The following is a 5,944-nucleotide window of genomic DNA, read 5'->3' as shown; positions in this document are numbered from 1 at the left end:
TGGAGAGTGAAGTTTCAAAGAGGAAAGTGGGGAAAGGGAGGGAATTACCATGGGGTTTTGTTTACAATTATGGAAGTTGTCAGTAAAAAAACAATTTCTTTAAAGAAGGCTGAAGAGATGGCTTAGCAGCTAGGGCACTGGCTTGCAAAGTCAAAGGACCCAGGTTCGATTCCCCAGGACCCATGTAAGACAGATGCAAAAGGTGTCACATGCTTCTGGAGTTCATTTACAGAGGCTGAAGGCCCTGGCACACCCATTCTCTCTATCTGCTTCTTTCTCTCAAATAAATAAAATAAAATAAATAAATTTTTAAAGAAAGTTAGGCCATAAATAAGTGAGCCTTAATCAGGTTACAAGATACAAGATCAATATACGAAAAACTCCATTGTGTTTCTACATACCTGCGACAAGCAATGCTGTGCTCCACCAAACATGAAACACAGAGGCTCTTCCCGCTCTCCAGGATGGTGGATGCTGTGATTTGAATGCAAAATGTCTCCCACGGGCTCATATGCTGGAACAATCGGTCCCCAGCTGGTGATGCTGTTTGGGAAGTTGTGGAACTTTTAAGAGGTGGAACCTTGCTGAAGGAAGTGAATCGCTGGGGAAAGGGCTTGAGATTTATATAGGTCAGCCCCACTTCCTGTTCACTCTGCTACTTAAATGACCTGTGACAAGCCAACCTGCCATGCCTTCCCCACCATGAATCTTCTCCTTAGAACTGAAAGCTGAAAATAAGCTGCCGTATGTTCCTCCTGGTCTGTATTTTGTTCCAGCGGTGAGAAAACATCTGATAGTGGGTCAAGGTGAACATGACTCCGTGCTATAACTGCGTCCACAAGCTGTGACCCAACATCTGTGTGGGAGAGTGGAGACATACTGGCATAGACGGCCATGTGTCAGGACATCTTGTAGGCAAATCCCCGAGTTTCTCAAAACTAGATACACTGACTATGCCTTTGGACTTAGAAGAAATAAGAGGATTGCCATCCATGGCATTAGACAGAAGAAAGGTCTCAAGGTGAGGGATTATGAATTCAAAACAGAACCTCTCAGAGACTAGGGACTTTGGTCTTGGGATTTAAAAATTTATCCATCAGAACATCAAATATGAGCCAAACGTGGTAGTCATGGCTTTGGTATCTCTTCTCTCTCTCTCTCATATTTTTAGAAAATATTTAATTTGAGGGCTAGAGAGATGGCTCAGCAGTTAAGGCGCTTGCTTGTGAAGCCAAAGGACCCAGGTTCAACTCTCTAGAACCCACATAAGCCAGATGCACAAGGTGGCACAGGCATCTGGAGTTCGTTTGCAATGGCAGGAGGCCCTGGCCCACCCATTCTTTGTCTGCCTCTTTCTGTCTTTCAAATAAATAAATAAAATATATTAAAAAAATATTTAATTTGGGCTGAAGAAATGGTTTAGCAGTTAAGGCATTTGCCTGTGAAGCCAACGGACTCAGGTTCAATTCCCCAGGACCCATGTAAGCCAGATGCACAAGGGACACACACATCTGGAGATCGTTTTCAGTGGCTGGAGGCCCTGGTGTGCCCATTCTGTCTCTATTGTTCTCTCTCTCTCTCTCTTTCTCTCTGATTGCAAATAAATAAATAAAATTTAAAAATATTTAATTTGAGCTGGGCATGGTGGTGCATGTCTTTAATCACAGCAGTTGGGAGGCAGAGGTAGGTGGATCAATGTAAGTTCAAGGCCACCCTGAGACTACATAGGGAATTCCAGGTCAGCCTGGACTTGAGTGAAACCCTGCTTCAAAAAACAAACCAAGCTGGGAAATGGAACCAGCCTAGATGTCCCTCAGCTGATGAGTGGATAATGAAGATGTGGCACATTTTTACAATGGAGTTCTACTCAGCAGTAAAGAAAAATGAAGTTACGAAATTTGCAGAAAAATGGATGGACCTGGAAAGGATTATACTAAGTAAGGTAACCCAGGTCCAGAAAGCCAAGCGCCACATGTTCTCCCTCATATGTGGATCCTAGCTACAGATGATTGGGCTTCTGCATGAGAAGGAAAATACTTAGTAGCAGAGGCCAGTAAGTTAAAAAGGTGATATAAAGGGAAGAGAAAGGAAGGGAGGAGGGTACTTAATAGGTTGGTATTGTATATATGTAAGTAGAATGATTGAGATAGGGAGGTAATATGATGGAGAATGGAATTTCAAAGGGGAAAGTGTGGGGGGGGGAGGGAGGGTATTACCATGGGATATTTTTTATAATCATGGAAAATGTTAATAAAAATTAAATAAAAAATTTTTATTTATTTGAGAGAGAGAAGAAGAGGCAGATAGAGAGAAGGGGCATGCCAGGGCCTCCTGCCACTGCAAACCTTGTGTATCTGGCTTACATGGGTTGTGGGGAATCAAACCTAGGTCCTTTGGCTTTGAAGGCAAGTGCCTTAACTGCTAAGCCATCTCTCCAGCCCTCTCTCATATTTTTGTATGGAATGTGCTGCTTTAGATATAAGATGTCCCCATACACTCATATGTTTTGAGTACTTGGGTCTTCAGCTGATGGCAATTTGGGAGGTTGAGCCTTGCTAGAGGAGGTGCGTTATTGTGGGTGGACTTAGGGATGTTATGGCCAGCTCCCCTTTGCTGGAATTCAGCTCACTATCCTGCTGTTTTCTACCTGCCATTGCAAGAAGTGATGCCCAGCCTCTGCTCATGCCATGCTTTCTCTGTCATCATGGAGCTTCCCCTTGAGATTGTAAGCTAAAATGAACTCAAGGAGGCAGGGCATCTTGTTTGTGTCATTCACTGCTGCATTCCTCAGGCTTGCAGGCCCATGGGCTTCTGGACAGTTCTCTGATCTCTGCCTTCCTTCTTGCCCTGGTGTGCTGGGATTATAGATGTTAGTACTATAGCATCCAGATATATGCAGGATCTGAGGGTCTGAACTCACGCACTTAATGCTTGCAAGACAAGCATTTTATGCATGGAGCCCTCTCCCCCAGCCTCTCTGTTATTTCATTTCCTTGTTTTTGAGACAAAGTCTCACTATGTAACCCAGGCTAGCCTTGAACTCCAAATGTAGCCAAGGCTAGCCTTCAACCTGTGTCAGTCTTTCTGTGTGCCAGGATTTCAACTGTGTGCCATCTTGCCAGGCTCCGTGGCCTGGACTTCTGCCTGGTGTTGGATAAATCTGAATTTAGTATTATAAAAGAGAATCACCGTGTAGCTGGGTGTGGAGACTCAAGTTCGTAGTCCCAGCACTCAACAGGGTTGAGGCAGGAGGAGCTTGCGTTCTGGGACAGCCTTGGCTACACAGCAAGACAAAAAAGAACCAGCAAAGATGAGGCTACACTGGTCCCCTGCAAAGGATAATGGGATAATCCTTCCTGGCAAAGAAATTCATGTTTCTATCCAAAGGGCCAACAAAAATTGTTCAGTAAAATGTAAAAGGTGGAAAAAAAAATACTTAGGTCAGGCCAGATGTGGTGGTGCAAGCCTTTAATCTCAGCACTCAAGAGGCAGAGGTAGGATGATAGCCGTGAGTTCAAGTCCAGCCTGGGACTACTGAGTGAGATCCAGTTTAGCCTGGGCTAGATTGAGGCCCTACCTTGGTGGGGGGAACCTGAGAGGGAGAAAACTGCTTAGATCAGTGTCTCATGCTTCACATGCTTATTATCCAGCAAGTGGGAGGTGGAGGCAGGGGGATCAGGAGTTCAAGGCCAGTTTTTTTTCTACAATAGGGAGTTAGAAGCCAGCCTGGCTTATATGAGACCCTGTCTCAAATAAATAAAACAGGGCTGGAGAAATGGTTTAGTGGTTAAGCTCTTGCCTGTGAAGCCCAAGGATCCCAGTTCAAGGCTGATTCCCCAGGACCCACGTAAGCCAGATGCACAAGGTGACACATGCGTCTGGTGTTCATTTGCACTGGCTGGAGGCCCTAATACACCCATTCTCTGTCTGTCTGTCTGTTGCTCTCAAATAAATAAAAATAAACAACAGAAAAGAAAATTTATAATTCTTTTTTTTTAAAAATAAAACAATCAAAAAAAGAAAGAAGGAAAAATGAGAATAGATGTGAAAGGTTTGCATATCAAAAACTATAAAACATGAGGGCTTGGGAGATAGCTCAGGTAAGATCAAGAGTGCAGGAAACATGGTAAACACTAGTTAGAAATCTTTCTTATATTCCCTTGCTTCCCATGAGGACCTGAGTTTGGCCCCCAGAGCCCATGTAAAAAAAAATGCCTAATGAGGTGAGGCACACTTGTAATCTCAGCACTGAGAAGGTAGAGGCAGGTGGATTTTTTTTTTACCTGATTTTTAAAATTATTATAATTAGTTATGTACTCAGTGTGGATACAGCCATGTTGCTACCATCGTTAGCCTCCTCCCTGTCTTCCCACCTCCGCAGGGGCCCTCCTCGTTGAGGAATGTGGGTCATGCATTGTGGGGGTAGCCATCAGTTATGGGGAAGAGGCAATGTCTCTGTGCATAATGCCCCAACTTATGGCTCTAACAATCTTTCTGCCCCCCACCCCCTTCTGTGATTTTCCCTGAGCCATGCTGGGTTCGTTTTAGGTCTACTTCAGTGATGAGCTCTTGGGAGCCTCTGTGTCTCTGCACATCTGGTTTGGTAGGAGTTGAGTGTTCTGTGTGTCTATTTCCTTCACCCTTGTGCTGGTACCAGGTTCACCAAGAAAGCAGCACTCTTGCTCATTTCCCCAATTACTCTATGGTACCAGCCGGGGCCCTGGTGAGGTGTGATGGGCTGAAAAAATATGGAACACTTCACAAATTTGCATGTGATCCTGCGCAGGGGCCATGCTAACCTTCTCTGTATCCTTCCAAATTTATGTGCCCCCGAAGCGAGCACGCAGGTGGATTCTTAAGGCTCAGCGGTCAGCCATTCTAAAAAAAGGTGGGCAACATTCTTGAGGAACGACACCCAAAGGGGTCCTCTGGCTTCCATGTGCATGTGCACACACCTGCTCGCACACACAAAAGACTATAAAATACTGCTAAGAGAAATGAATATCTAAAATGGAGAAAAATGCTTTGTGGGTTGGAAGTTTTAGTATTATTAAGAAAACCACGCCGGGCGTGGTGGCGCACGCCTTTAATCCCAGCACTCGGGAGGCAGAGGTAGGAGGATCGCCATGAGTTCAAGGCCACCCTGAGACTACAGAGTTAATTCCAGGTCAGCCTGGACCAGAGTGAGACCCTACCTCGAAAAACCAAAAAAAAAAAAAAAAAAAAAACTATTTCCCCCAAATTTATAGATTCAACATAATCTGAATCAAAATCATACTAAATATTTTGTAAGATACTGGTAAGCTAATTAAAAAAAATATTTGTGAGAGATGAGAGTGAGAGAGAGAGAGAGACCAAATGGGTGCACCAGGGCTGCTTGATTCCACAAACATTAGATGCATGCACCAGTTTGGGAATCAGGCTTTTCATGGGAACTGGGGAATCAAACCCAAGATGGCAAAAGTTTAGAAGCAAGCACCTATAACTGCTAGCCTTCTTCATAGCCCCTTGATAAGATAATTCTAAAAATTCATATAAAAGCTCAAAGACCTAGAATAACTAAAACAATGGTCACATTTTAAGTCATGAAAAGAGAGAGAGAGAGAGAGAGAGAGATTTCCACTACACCTACCATTATCCAGGCCTGGACATTTCGTAAACATCACTTGGGCTCTTAGAACCACATATTGATTCATGCCTACATCCTGATGCCCTCCGAAAGGATCACAGAGTCTAGATGAGTAATGCTGGAGTGTGAGGCAAAGAAAAACGTCAGTAAAACTGTATCCACTATTTTCTCATTGCTGGAACAAAAGACGTGACCAGAAGCAGCTTAGGAGAGGACCGAGTTTATTTCTGCCTTACAGGTTTGAGAGGAAGCTTCATCATGGCATCACATCCTCAGATCTTGTCATCAGCAGAGAAGTATCAGGAGAACCAGCAG

At 44.1% G+C, this 5,944-nt stretch overlaps 1 pseudogene; it reads right to left on the bottom strand.

Moving 5' to 3' along the window:
• Nucleotides 1–4,742: 4,742 nt before the first annotated feature.
• LOC123458260 lies at nt 4,743–4,841 on the bottom strand (annotated as a pseudogene).
• Nucleotides 4,842–5,944: the final 1,103 nt, after the last annotated feature.

The sequence above is a fragment of the Jaculus jaculus genome, chromosome 1, assembly GCF_020740685.1.
Source record: "Jaculus jaculus isolate mJacJac1 chromosome 1, mJacJac1.mat.Y.cur, whole genome shotgun sequence".
NCBI classification, from domain to species: Eukaryota; Metazoa; Chordata; class Mammalia; order Rodentia; family Dipodidae; genus Jaculus; species Jaculus jaculus.
Note: the sequence above shows the minus strand (reverse complement) of the source record. Positions and strands in the feature narration are given on the sequence as shown.